The sequence below is a fragment of the Panthera leo genome, chromosome C2, assembly GCF_018350215.1.
Source record: "Panthera leo isolate Ple1 chromosome C2, P.leo_Ple1_pat1.1, whole genome shotgun sequence".
Lineage (NCBI taxonomy): Eukaryota > Metazoa > Chordata > Mammalia > Carnivora > Felidae > Panthera > Panthera leo.
In genome coordinates, this window is record NC_056687.1 from 58,572,554 (window position 1) to 58,585,385 (window position 12,832).

The following is a 12,832-nucleotide window of genomic DNA, read 5'->3' on the forward strand; positions in this document are numbered from 1 at the left end:
TAAAGTATATGCAAAGAAGGAGACCACCTGATGAGAAGATTTTGTGAGTCTTTCCCAAGGAAACTCCTTGTTAAACAGGTATCTTCACAGTGCCTAAACATTTTATTATTTCATCATAACTTAGTGCAGAGAACCCTAGGACGAATCCTTCTTTGTAACTAATCCAGGAGTACCTCAGAGATATTGTGGTTTGGTTTCAGACCTCTGCAAAAAAGCAAATATCATTAAAAAAGGGCTCAGATGAATTTCTTGTTTTCCCAGTACCTATAAAAGTTACATTGACACTATACTGTAATCTATTAAGTGTGCATTAACGTTATGTCTGAAAAACAATGCGCATATCTCAGTTAAAGAATACTTTATTGCTAAAAAGTGCTAACCATCCTCTGAGCTTTCATCGAGTCATACTCACTGATCACAGATCACCTAACAAATAGAATAATAATGAAAACGTTTGAAATATTGCAAGAATTACCAAAATGTGACACAGACACATGAATGACAAAATGCTTCTGGAAAAAAGACACCCATGGACTTGCGTGAGGAAGGGTTGCCCCAAACTTTCAATTTGTAAAAAACACAGTATCTGTGAAGTGAAATAAAGCAAGGTACCCATGTAATTCAATTAAATTGGCTTATAAAGTGGCTTATCAGTTACCTTGGAGGATATTGAGGGACTTGGACTTAGACTAGTAGGCTGTGATGGAAAAAACCCCGGGAAGGTCATGGCCAATGAAGACAGGAGGAGGAAGGGGTAGCCCAGAGCACGTGGCTGAGAAGGCCGATGCATGTGGAACACCTGTCTTGCCCTCTGATTCCTGCCTGGTCACCCCTGGGAGGAGCTCTCCAACATCCCATACTTATCCTGAAAGTTTCAATTAGGAGTGCTTTTTCTGAATTTGTGAATTGGAAAGAGGCAGCTTGGGCTTTGTATGCTTAAGTAATGCTGGGAAAGTTGTAAGCACTTGAGTCATTTAGAATAACTCAGTCACATAGTTCTCTTGTTGGTAAAAATTTAGAAAAATTCCAAGGTGGTGATAAACCTGTTCAGAGATAGGGGAAAGCAAAAGAAGCCTTTTGGGTTTAAAATAAAACTAAAACTGAAGATGAGAATTTGGGGGAGGATGTAAAAATGTATTAATCACCAACGAGGTAACATTTATAAATACAGGTTCAAAGAATACAAAATCCATACAGTAACTAAGGATCATAAAGCTTTGGTTAAAACAGCTTCCTTGAGGGGTGCCTGGGTGGCTCAGTCGGTTAAGCGTCCGACTTTGGCTTGGGTCATGATCTCACGGTTTGTGAGTTCGAGCCCCGCATCGGGCTCTGTGCTGACAGCTTGGAATCTGCTTCAGATTCTGCGTCTCCCTCTCTCTCTGCCCTTGCCCCGCTTGTGCTCTCTCATTAAAAAAAATTAAATCAGAAAACCCCTTATGAGTTAAAAACAACAACAACAGTTTCCTTGAACAGACTTTCTTCTTTGGCTATCCTTAGCCTACCAAGAAAGAGATTTAGCTTTTGAAAAGTAAACGTCCCTAAATTAATTCCTCACAACTGTAATATCTCTTGGGTTTGGGTTTTTATAGTTGCTCCCAAGATATTTCAGATTTGACCACAGCCTCCCCACCTCAGTTGCTCAGGCTAATGAACTTGCATGAGGTCACACAGAACTGTGATTCATTTCTAAGAAAGTCTGCTTTTGCACAGATGTCACATACATTTGAGACTCCTGTGGTCAAGAAGGAGCTAAAGCCATTGTTCTAGAGGTGAAAAATGAGGCCCCAAGCTTTTCAGTGACTTTGCTCAGGTAACATTGTAAATGTGAGATGGACTGAAACTCAACTGAGAAGGCCAGGCCTCTTGCCCAGTGCCCTCTCTCCCCTCCTCTCACCCCGTGATTCAGCCCACACTTTATTTATAAGCATATTCTGTTTATTCTACCAAGATATTCAGAGTCCAACTCCTACCATCTGGCCCCAAACCACCACTGTCTCCTAGACTGTTGTTGCAGCTTTCTTGTTAGTCTCCTTGCTCTGCTCTCTCCCCTGTTCAGTCTATTCTCAGAACTATTTGAAAATAGGGGTCAATACAAATCATGTCATTCTGCACAAAATGTCCAAATACTTCCGGTGTTATTTAGAGTAGAAGCCAAGGTCTTTACGTGGGCTATAAGGCTGTCCATGATTGCCCCCCCTGATAACTCCCTGAAATCATCTACCCCTCTTTCTCCTGATAATGCCCTGCCAGCTACACTAGCCTCCTTACTATTTCACCACTGTTCAGGCATGCTTCTGCCACAGGACTCTGGCACCTACTCTTTTTTTCTGCCTGGAATGTTCTTCTCAGGATTGCCACAATCTGAAGATTTCCCCAACAAATGCTCTTTATCTCGTTCTCCTTTTTATTTGTCTCCATTGCACACACCACCATCTAGTACACGCTGGGCTTTATTTATTTCATTTATTATCTGTCTTCTCCCATTACATGGTAAGCTTCATGACGGTGAGCGGAGATTTTTATCTGCTTGCTTGCTTGCTTGCTCTTTTCTAGCGCCTAGTACAGACAGGTGGTCGACAAATAGTTTTTGGACAAATTAACTTTATGCTAATATATTTTGGGAGGGAGGAGTAGTTCAAACGACTTTGCACTGGAACATCCCTCCTGCCCTATGGGAAAGCAGGATTGGCCAAGACAACAGGAAAAGTCCTTTTAGAAATTGGCGGTCATGAAGCCTGGGGACAAGCATAATGGATTTAGAGCCGATAGACGCAGTATATCTGAACGGTGTCTGATCTGCCTCACTGACAAACCCTGGCATTCCCAAGAGGCTTTCACTAGTTGGCTAAGTGCTGTGGGCCTCTTAATCTTAAATGTCACCACAGAACCATCCTGCCCCACAACCTTTAAATGAATACGATTCTTGTTCTCAGTCTTGGCTACTTCCTGGGCTTTTTGTTGGCCGTGCTGAGCACTGGAGTCTCCTCAGCTGCCACTGCACAAAAGAGGTACCGGGTTCACACTGCATAAGCACACAAACGGGACCAGGAGCAGCAGAAGGAGGTGGCGGTGGTGGAGGAGGGAAGGGGTGTTGGCTTTCTGACTACAGTTTTTCCATCTTGCTCCAGGGTATTAACAGCCAGGACCCTCCATCAGAGATGGCAAAGAGCCCACCTAAACGCTTACAGAGGATGCCCAGATTGACATCCCTGAATTGCCCCCCTAGACTTAATGTTCCTTCACCAGATCTGCTACTGTGTCGTGACAGAAGGACCTTGCCAGCACTTGCAAGGTTCCAGAGAACTCACATAGCTTAAAAGAGATCCTAGAATTGTATTCCCTCTTTCCATTTGTCCCCATGGGTTTCTGAGAAGCCAAGCCGCTTCCACAGCGACCTAGACATGGTAGGAACCGCCTGGGGAGAGAAGATGCTTCTCTCTGCTTCATCTTAAAGCTAGCTTTAATTTACAAAGGCAGAACGTAGTCCCCAAGGGAACTCCATGCCTGTCAAGTTGTGTTTGAATATTTTTGACTTGGCCAGGTTCTAGCGCCAAAGTATCATCAGAAGCCACCAAGTTGTATAAAAAATAACAGCAACAGTTTGAGGCCTAACATCTCAGGAGTTGATTGGCATATGCTTCCGGGTGAGTTGAAACTTCCTGCCGTATACAAAGGGACACAGCATCCTGTGAGTCTCTGTACAAAAGACTGAGTAGGAATCACAAAAAGTCAGTATTAGAAGTGATTTCAGAGATGGGGAAACTGAGGCCTGGAGATTTCAAGTGGCTCACTGAAACTTCTTAAGACTCATTCCTTTATCAGGAGAGAGGAAAGAAAGAGGGAGTAGAAATTCCCAACATAGCTCAGGCAAGACTCTTCTGCGGCCTGATAGAAGCTGGTTAGGGGCACTGACTCAGCCAAGAAAAAACATTTCCTAAGTTTAAATATAGCTTCAGGAGGTCAGGGCTTACTGGAACCCAAAATTTTCCTGAACTGCCTCTGTCTGCATGTGGTTCAAAGCTGTTCCTATCACTGGTTTTTGATGTACTTCCAATTTCTCTCACAGTGAGCAGGTAAACATCTGGCTTGATAGATATTACACACAGTTCTGATTTTACACTTAAATTCTGGAGAATTCTTTCCCTTGGCTGACACAGTCTGAATTGCTTTCAGCAAACATATTTTTTGCCTTGGATCTAGACAATGGTGGGAGGGTGGCACATTCTTGGGTAGGGAGAGGAAAGTTTATATATATCAGGTTAAAAACAAACAAAGAGGGGCGCCTGAGTGGCTCAGTCGGCTAAGCGACCGACTTCAGCTCAGGTCATGATCTCACAATTCATGAGTTCGAGCCCCGTGTTGGGCTCTGTGCTGACAATCCTGCTTTGGATTCTGTGTCTCCCTCTCTCTCTGCCCCTCCTTCGCTCATTCTGTGTCTCTCTCTGTCTCTCCAAAATGAATAAACATTAAAACAAACAAAGAAAACCAAGAGTCACTTATGAAGTGAACACTTACAAGCCAGACTTGAATTTACATTCACTTTCATCAAGTTTCAAAAGGTAAATGTTTCAGAGAGAACATTTCAACAGCGGTGAAAGATGAATAGAAAAAAAACAAATGATTTCACATTCAAGCGCTTGGCTTGGCACTTTGAAGAAAGGGATGGAGGTAATGATGTCATCGGATGAAGTTCGTGATAATAGGTTTTTAGAACAATTAAGTGTAGAATACGTTCTCTCTTTTTTAAGTTTATTTTGAGAAAGAGAGAGAAAGCGCATGGGCACGAGTGGGGGAGGGGCAGAGAGAGAAAGAGGATCCCAAGGGGGCTCAGCACTGTCAGCGTAAAGCCTACCTCAAGGCTGGATCTCACAACCTTGAGATCATGACCTGAGCTAAAATCAAGAGCCGGACACAACTGACTGAGCCACCCAGGCACTCCAAGTATAGATTACTTTCTGACCATACAATTATTAGGAAGTGGCATTGCATTTCTTTTTATTATTTTACATACTTCCTTCTGCTAGTTGCGTTTCTGGTGATCAGCACGTATCTCAAAGCGGGTAGCATTTATCAAGTACTGTTCCAGCTGCTCTGCTGCACTGGGTCCCCAGAGATAGTTACAGAGGGAGGCACCAATAAAATCCTTTTTCTGGAGGAATTTAACCCTTAATGACAGGAAAATGAACCTATCTGTGTGTATTGAAAGCAACTTGTGAAATATGAAGTAATGTCACGAAGGGGAAATAAAATTTAGAAATGCGCTTATTATAATTCAGTTTATATTTTGAACATGTGTAATGGTAGGATGTCTTGGATACGGACGAGGGGGAACGAGACTGGCCGCATGTTGGTCAGTGTTGAAACTGAGGTTCGCTACATTCTTCTCTCTAGTTTTGTGTATTGTTTGAAAATCTCTTAATCCAAACTTTAAAACAAAGAACTGAGCTCCAACTTTGCGATTAACTGGCTGCTTGAGGGTGGCCTTTCATATAAGGGAGCACATTCTCTCTTCTATGTTCACAATCTAGTCATCTCCTGCCTCCTTTTCATGCGTCTTCCAAATAAAATCTTTCCAGTCAATAACCTTGAATTCCATTACCCTAGGCCTTTATCAACGAAAATATAATCCTAATACAGTATTATTACAAAACTTTAAACACATATTTTATTTATCATCCTCAGATAGTCAAAGCTGTTACAGCCAGCTCGGAGCACACTTCCAAACTCAGTGCTGATGAACCAGATCCAGGAATCATGCCTTTCTACTTGCTCATGGGCTCATTTCACAGCGATCTTTAGGAGTAATTGACTAAGGACACATAGTTCTTTTACTGGGCATGTCTTCTCAGACCACATAAACTTAGGCCATTACAATATCACTTACAGCTTCTGCTGTTTTTGAACAAGGCTGCAAGAAGCATTTTCAGGTATTTGTGAGAAATGAGGGCATTGTATGACCTAGTGTTTTGAGTAAAAGCCAGTACTAGAAAAACTGTTACTTTCCCCGAAGGAATTGACCTACTACCTCCTCTCGGATTCTAATTATCTAAATGACTGATTTCCCCTTTTTACCTTGACTATCAAGAAGGCAAAGTCCAATTAAGAAGTCACTTTCCAATTATGAAAATAATAAATATTACATGCCCATGATAGAAAAGTTGTAAAATACTCAAGGAGCAAAAACAAGGAAAAGAGAGACATAAAAAAATTAACCCATGATCCCGTCATCCAGAAAAGCCACTGTTAATGTTTTTTGTAAGAGACAAATATGAGACTCAGTTAATGGAATTAAATTTACCATTAGGGTTGATATGAGTGCTTACCTTTTACTTGGTTCTGATTTTCTCAATTTCCTACCTTTTAAGTATATGCATGTTGAAACTGTTTCAAGTCATTTGGGGGAAGAAGAGGTGCCAACAAAAATTTATCCTTAAACTAATATGGTGGCAATATGAGGCAACTATTGTCAAGTTTGGGTCTCCTGATATAATACCTGCTTACTATGAGATTATGAGGATTATATCAAGTGAGTCACCGGTTACACATTGAAAATTTCAAAGTACTATAAAATAATGATAATAAAACGAGCTAACACTATTTGAGTTCTTTGCTATGTTTCCCGGCACAACAACCCTACAAAATGGTACTGTTTTAGCATTTCAGTCTTTGGAGTTATTAAATAGTTCACTTCACTCTTTTGTAGAGTAATGAGGTATAAACCTTAATCCCTATAACCTCAGAATGTTATCTTCTCTGAAAATAAGTCTGTGCAGATGTAATTTAAAATAATGACATTGAGATGAAATCATCCTGGATTTCCACAGGATGCCCTAAGTCCAATGAAAAGTGTCTTTATAAGACACACCCCAGAGGAAAAGTAATGTGACCATGGAAGAAAAGATTTGAGTGCTGTGACATCAAGCCAAGGAAGGCCTGGAGCCACCAAAAACTAGACAAGGCAAATGACCAATTGCCCATAGAGCCTTCAGAGGGGGTAAGCCATGTGGACAACCTTGATTTTGGACTTCTATCTTCCAGAACTGGTAAAGAATATGTTTCTGTTGTTTAAAGCCATAAAATTTGTGGTAATTTGTTACGATGGCCCTAGGAAGATAATACAGAGATCCAGAAAGCAGAACCAGAATAAGTTGAAAGTTTAAAACAAAACAAAAAAAAAGAACTTTCTAATTATTGGAATTGTTCGAGATTGTGAGAGGCTAAGTTATGAAATCATGGGCCTCTGGAAATTGGAGTAGTGGTTTCGAGGTTGAATGGCCAGGAGGAAAGGGTTTAAGACTCCTTTACACTTTTCTTCCCTCAGATTTACATATTTCTGATTACAGTTTTCTGGAATCACTTCTCAGAAATCCCCAGATTTTACTCACATCATTGTCCAAAATCCCTGGTTGGGTTAAAAATAATACAGTTAGATCCAAACAGGAAGGTTAGTTTCCAGGGCAGGAAGAAGCCAATGTCGACCATGCCTGGCAAATAGATTGGGAATACCTGGCAGAGCTTCATAACTGTGCAACCATGTCCCTGAAGTGGATTCATCTGATACTTTCCTCATTTGCAGAGGAACAGACTTTCCCATAGACTCTAGCACAAAATGATGAATGATGCCTGCGGGCAGATTAGATCTCACCCTCTTAGAGTGTGCCTCTCCTGGCATATGCTACAGTATACTTCCAGAATGCTCTTTAATTTGTCATTTCTTTGGTCAAGTCTACTGTCTCCTGGGTTTCCATTTGGAGGATTGCTAGTGGGGTTACAATTAGGTAGCCAACAACAAGATAATTCCACATAAACAAAATATTTCTCCCACAATTCCAAGACTGGGAAAAGTGGTAAAGTGCTGTTTATGTAATCCCAAACCCTGTAATTTGGAACAACCATTTGGAACAGAATGTAAGTCTTCACGGTATATTTTCTTTGTCTAAACAAATCCTGCTTCCCCTTCAAGACACAGTTTAAGTGCTCCGCTCCTCTTGAAGAATGTTCTCAGATTTCCCAGACTAAGATCCCATAGCACTTTTATAGATTTATATTTTAGTTTTTAGTATAGTAATTAATATTTTTTCTTCACTGTCCTGTGGAACAAAATTTACATCTTATTTTTCTTATCTCCAGTGGCCATCAGAACTAGGCACATAGAAGGTGCTCAGTAAATGTGAAATACATTAAAGTTGCTTCACATTTGGGATCATGAAATGGACTTAAGTTGTTTCTCTTTGAAACAATGGGGGCAAAAAAGGAAATTGTTAGAATGTATCACATGTGATAAGGCTAGATGCTCATGGGTCTGAATTCTGGGTCAGGGCATTAGATGTATTTCTTCTTGTGTGTTAATTGAAAATGTGAAAAACTTGAATTAAAGTATGACTGAGTTATTAATACCCACACAACTCAGCAGATATTTTTTAGCATCTATTTTGGTAATTTTTTGGTTAAAAATCCAAGTGTGCCTGTCATTTTTTGACCAACACACCTATCCTTCTCCCTAGGAAATTTCAGATAACTTGTTGAGATCCTCCTGTAACCAGGTGATTATATGGACACGATCAACTTCTGGGGGCTAATGAAGACAGACAAACACATGGAGGCTGAGATCAATGAGACAAAAGTCACTCCTCTTTCTTAGTAGCAGAGCTGGGATACAAACCCAGGTGAGCAGGCTCCAAAGCCCAAGCTCATTTTTCTCTGTCTTGCTATGGAAATGACTCCCTGAAGAAGCAGAAGCTTTCCTGAGAGCTGCCAGTCAGAGCCTTGTGAGCAATGATGCTGAATATCCATTCTCAGGGATCAAGAGGAAGTCCTAAACATTTATGTACTCCTCACAGGACCTCACGCCCCACATTTCTCAAGAACACGATCTTTGTCACCACTATCTAACTTGTCTTTATCCCTGTTTATGGCAGTCACTACAAGAAGCCCAGGAAAGCGCTCATTCCTCCAGGCACTGTGGTCCCTTTCCTGACTCTGTCTCCCACCAACCCCTAAATCCTGAAATCCTTCGCCTCTATTCCCTGGAATTCAGGGCCAGTCATCAGCAAACTCCCTTGTGTTCACAACTTTTTCTATCTTTTTTTTTTACATTATTGCTTGGAGTATAATTTATATACAATATTATATTAGTTTCAGGTGCACAACATATTGATTGAACAATTCTATACATTACTCAGTGCTCACCATGGTTAAGTGTGGTTACCATATAATGTTATTACAATGTTAATGACTATATTCTTTATGGTGTACTTTTCATCTGTGACTTACCTATTTTATAACTGCAGGTTTATATCTCTTAATTCCCTTTATCTATTTGAACATTTTTTCTAAATGTTTCCGTTCATCTTTTGCGATAACTGAACCCATGCTCCCCTGAGGACAGAGTCCTGCAGCCCCTGCAGGGGTTTGGTTGTACCTAGTTATGGCATGAGGAGGCACTTTTTTTGCCCCTTTATGACACTTCTAGGCCATTTTCCTTTCTGACTCCATGAAAAGCCCTTTCTTTGAATCTCAAATCTTCAAATAATTTACTATCCCCTCCTCTTTCTTACAGTCACCCAGCTTCCCAGGTCATCTTTATTTCTTGACGATGTTAGTCCTGACTAACTGCTATCATCTCCAAAACTACTTCTGTCATAATTTTTGGTGATATGTGCATAGATGGTGTTTCAATTCCTTTGCCTCTTCCCCTCCACTAGCCTAATCCTAGTCCTCACCCTACCTCACGCACTTACTTCTATGCCCATGTTCTAATTGTTGTTCTCACAGAAACTTCTACTCATTCATGATCTCATTTCACACTTTTCACTGCTGTAAGGCAACCTCCCTATTTTTCCTGTTTATTTCCTCAAGTACTCCAACTCCAGCTAACCTTTATCTGTGGTTTTCTTTAGTCTCTACCTGTTGTTCTGGACCAAAGGCAATTTTGACCCTCAACCCCAACCCTAGGAGACACATGGAAATGTTTGAAGACATGTACGGTTGTCACAGCTGGATGCTAAATGCTATTAACATTTACCAGATAGAAGCCAGGATTTCTGCCAAACATTCTACAATGCACAAGACAGCCCTCTGCAGCCAAACATTATCCAGTCCCCACTGTCAATACTGCCAAGGTTGAGAAACTCTGCGTAACGTGACCAGGATCCTCAATATATTGATTCTTCCATGGCTTATGGTTTGAATTGTTTCTTTGTAAAAAGGGCATATTGAAATCCTAACCTCCGGTTCCTCAGAATGTGAACTTGTTTGGAGATAAAGTCATTGCAGGTATAATTAGTTAAGAGGGGGTCATGCCGGAGCAGGATGGGCCTCTAATCTAATGACTGGTATTCTTATAAAGAGAATGCCATGTGTGGATAGATACAGAAACACAGGGAGAATTCCACGTGAGGATGGAATGATACACTTACAAGTCATAGAATGCCAAAGATGGCCAGGAAACCAGCAGAAATTAGGAAGAGTCAAGGAAGGATCCTTCCCTAAAGGCGTCAGAGACAGCATGACTCTGCTGACACCTTGATTTTGGACTTTGAGCCTTCAGAACTGTGATACAAATAAGCAGCCCAGTTTGTGATACTTTGTTATGGCAGTCCTAGGAGGCTAATACTTATGCTTTCACTGAACTGTACTCCATTAATATCCTCACTTGCTGCCTTGCCCAGTTGAAATAATGGTGATTGCTAAAGCAATGGAATATACGATCTTGCACAACTATATTTATTTCAATCAGGAAGTAAAGAGATTGAAATCTGGGTATATGTTCCAGTATTTATCTATCCAAATTGAGTAATAAAATGTTGCAGGCAGGTATGATAAAAAGTTTGGGTAAGGATGAAACTGGAAAGAAGTCGAGGACTTATATGATTCACTAAATTGATATACCAGTGGGTTCTCCATTGACATAGCAGAACTCTTGAAAAGGGCCTTACCCTGTACACCTGAGCTGACTCTTCTTGGGGTATGCTTTGTACTGGGTCACATAATCCAGGTTTTAATTCCTTGAGCAATGACCAAGAACCTCAAATCCACAGCATTGGTGTCAAATCTCTGGCCAAGAACTCCAAGTGTATAATCTCAGCTATTGTGCTGGGTCTGAAATAGTGATTTTCTTTTACTTTGTTGATTAAATGATTTTGCAAACCTGAGACTGTACCAAAAAAAACCCCCAATAATAATATACACAGATATAATGAAAAAATAGATATGGGTTTTTGGTATGAATTTATTTTTATGCAAATATAACAATTTTAAAGATAATTTTACTGCTTTGTATATTCGTTATATTAAAGACATTTGAGAGAAACTAACATAGTAAACAAATTATTTTAACTGAAATACTTGGGGTGTTTATCCATTTATACACATTTCCAGTCAATTTTCAATACTTAATGTAATCTTATTTACTAAATTTATGAGTTTGAGGTTTAAAATATTTTTAACTTATTTTTTTGAGGTATAATTGACACACCATGTTGTATTACGTTTCAAGTGTACAATATATTGATTTGGCAAGTCTGTGCATTACTTAGTGCTCGCGATAAGTGTAGTCACCATCTGTCAGTATTATATTACAATAGTATTGACTACATTCCCTATGCTGTACTTTGCCATCTCTGTGACTTATTTTATGACTGAAGTTCGTACCTCCTAATGTCCTCTAGCTCTTTCTTCCATCCCCCAACCCGCTTTCCCTCTGGCAACCACCAGTTCACTCTCTGTGTTTAAGAGTCTGTTTGCTTTTTGTGGTTCATTTGCTTTGGTTTTTAGATTGTACGGATAAGTGACATCATATGGTATTTGTCTTTCTCTGACTTGTTTCACTTAACGTAATACCCTCTAGGCCTCCATGTTGTTGCAAATGGCAAAATCTCATTATTTTTTAGTGGCTGAGTAATATTCTATTCTATATAGAATATTATATATATTATATATATACCTCAACTTGCTTGTCCATTCATCTATCGATGGAAACTTAGGTTGCTTCTATATCGTGGCTGTTGTAAATTAATGCTGCAATTAACATAGGGGTGCATATATCTTTTCAGATGAGCATTTTTGCCTTTTTTGGGTAAATGCCCAATAATTTTTGAAGAATCTCCAACCCACAATGGCTGTACAAGTTTACATTCCTACCAACAATGCACAAGATTTTCTTTTTCTCCACATCCTCTCAACACTTGTTGTTTCTTGTCCTTTTGACACTAGTCATTCCGATTGACGTCAGGTAATATCTCACCGTGGTTTTGTCTTCATTTCCCTGATTAGCCTTGCTGAGCACCTTCTTGCATGTCTGTTGGCCATCTGTCTGTCTTTGGAAAAATGTTTGTTCAGGTCTTCTGCCCATTTTTGAGTCAAATTTTTTTTTTTGGTGTTGAGTTGTTTAGTTTATACATATGTGTGTATATATATTCACTAGGTTGCCTTTCTGTTGTTGATGGTTTCCTTTGCTATGCAAAAGTTTTTTTTTTTAATTTTGTGTAGTCCCAATAATTTAATTTGCTTTGTTTCTCTTGCCAACATATCGATAAATATGTTGCGAAGGCTGACATCCAAGAGATCACTGCCTATGTTTTCTTTTAGGGGTTTTATGGTTTCAGGTCTCTCATGTAGGTGTTTAATCTATTTTGAATTTAGTTTTGTGTATGGTATAAGAAAGTAGTCCAGTTTTATTCTTTTGCATGTGACTGTCTAGTTTTCCCAACATCATTTGTTAAAAAGACGTCTTTTCCCCATTGTATATTCTTTCCTCCTTTGTCATGGATTAACTGAACATACAAGCATGGGTTTATTTCTGGGTTTTCTATTCTATTGATCTATGTGTCTA